Source organism: Pundamilia nyererei, unplaced genomic scaffold, assembly GCF_000239375.1.
Source record: "Pundamilia nyererei isolate P.nyererei 1_Seehausen unplaced genomic scaffold, PunNye1.0 scaffold00025, whole genome shotgun sequence".
Lineage (NCBI taxonomy): Eukaryota > Metazoa > Chordata > Actinopteri > Cichliformes > Cichlidae > Pundamilia > Pundamilia nyererei.
Window position 1 is genome coordinate 2,786,778 of NW_005187426.1, and position 2,626 is coordinate 2,789,403.

Genomic DNA, 2,626 nt, shown 5'->3' on the forward strand with positions numbered 1-2,626 from the left:
AAGGTTGTAATTAAAGTTTTTAATTAAAGGATTTATTTATTATTTCATAATGTCAGTCTTATTTTTGGCTGTATCAGCACACTAGAATTTGTAAAACACTGACATTAAGAGCCGGTACATCCTGCAGGGTCATATCAGGAACACAGAAGAAAAAAAGGAGATTTCATGTAAAATCTAACTGAAAAAGTTCCCATCTGACCACATTCATATTAACTGATCTTTTTATGTACAATAATGTTTGTATATCTAACAATAATACTATGAAAACTGTCAGAGTTACAGGTCTTTGAGGTAAATATAGGGTGGGTCCAATTTTCACCTGTCACAGGAGATACACATGAACTGTATTGCGATTTATCACAGTTTCAATAGAAAACAACACCAATTATTTGTCTATAATGTTAACTGATCCGAGCATTGGTCGCCTGGATATTATATCGGTTTTCTTCAAGATGTGTGACTAGGTGGCTTTTTATAACAAGTCATAGCATCTGAAAGGTCTCTTTTTTATTTTTACCTATGTTTTGATACCAGAGTCATCTTCCAGCCAAGATTCCTTCTGTCCCAAAACAATTTCCCAGCGTTTTCATGTTTAAACACTTGCAAACATAGCTTGTGGCTTTGAAATAGAGAAATATTTCTGATGTTCATGTTCTGCATGATAGCTGGGAGATTGATCAAACAACTTTCAGTCCATTCTCAGGACTCAAAGTTGATTATGTTCATCTGGACGTAACGTTTTTAGTGGGAGAAACGTTTCGTCACTCATCCAAGTGACTTCTTCGGTCTCAGCTGACTGCAGGTTTCCCCAATCTTATAAACAGTGCATTTGCATAATGACTGAAACTAGCACCACTGAAGGAACAATGGGCTGGGAGGTCAGTTCCTTAATCTTAATTATGCAAATTCTCATGACCATTGATCAACAACCACTGATCAAAGACCACAGATCAATGGCCATGAGTACCATTCACAGAGAGTTGGGGAATGGCTGCAATCACAGCATAGTAATATGGTGAAAGATGTACCCTTAGGCCTCCTTTCCCTTTTCACGTAAATGGCTTCAAACCAGCGTCATATGATATGATCAGTTCCTTCAGTGGTGCTAATTTCAGTCATTATGCAAAAGATTGGGGAAACCTGCAGTCAGCTGAGACTGAAGAAGTCACTTGGATGAGTGATGTAGCGTTTCTCCTGCTGAAAATGCTGCGTCCAAATGAACAGAATCAACGTTTGGGGATATACCTACCTGGATGATTGAGCATGCATCAAGAAGATGGATAAACTCCTTTTTTCAGCCTGTGAAGACTTTCTTTTGGAAGAAGTTTGCATCTCCGTTTTAGCTCCAAACAATTTTTCACTTAACAACATGCTGGTCCACCAAATTTTTTTACGTTCGCTTCTGTGTACAAAACCATCATATATCTGTATTTTCACACATTTTATTACTTTAACTACAATTCCTCCCTCTTTGTCGATATTGAAGGAGAGATCTGAGTATCTAGGTGAACATAAAGAAAACAAACAAACAAACAAAAAAACTAATCAAGAATAACAGAAATCATAATAGTGGTTATCAGCTTTAGTCAGGCCTTCTGCTTCAGGTCCTGTTCTCATTTGACTCTTCTTTCTTTCACAGTGTAGCCTATGTGATAAGAGGGCAGTCCATACAACAGGTTCACTTAAATGAAGATGAATTAATAAAACAGAAACACCAATGAGGCTTGATGAGATATGGATAGAAGCATCAGTTGGTGGGCAGTAAATTGCCATAAAATGGATCCAAAAATTGCCAATTAGGAGGACGAGGTCATCGAGAGATATGAATGACACAAAAGCAAAACACAATGCATGCGGCAAGTCAGGAAAGTATAAAATACCGCAGTTTTTTAATTTTATTTTGTTCAAATAGTGGCAAGTCATTGTTTCAGTAATTACTTGGCTCATAGTGAATGTTACAGAAAATAAATAGTGTCAGTGTGGGACTCAGTGAAGCTGATTTTAAACTGATTTTAACCACACCCTTGTTCCTTTAACGTGGTAAAAAGAGAACCATCCAAAACTGAGGATACAATTCGTAAAGACTCATCAAAATCAGATAATTGAATGTTGGAAAAATTCTGCCTGGTCTTAATTTGGATAGTACAAATCTAACCTTTGTATAGTAGAGACAGAGTTTGACACACACTGGGCGCTGCACTACCAGCTGACCACAGTCAACCGGAGTATTGTTGCTGAGCCTGTCCACACCTTTATGACTACAGTATACCCATCTTCTCATACTCCCACCAGAATATGGTGCTGTCTCACAAAGCTCAAATCATGTCCTTTGAGCACCTTTGGAGCTTGGTGGAACGGGAGATTTGAATCCTGGATGTGCAGCCAACAATTCTGCAGGAACTGTGTGATGCTATCGTGTCGTTATGGAGCAAGATCTCTGAGGAATGCTTCCAGCACCTTGCTTAATCTGAATCATTAAGAAGTAATTATGTTCCCCTCCAGGGGCAAGGGTACCTAGACCCGGTTTGTAGAGTACGCTTGGGGAGTGTGATTGTGTGTACAGCGTCTCTTTATGTCTGTCTCCACGTTGGTTGAGTGTGGAGTAAGTGCATATGAGAGCATGAGG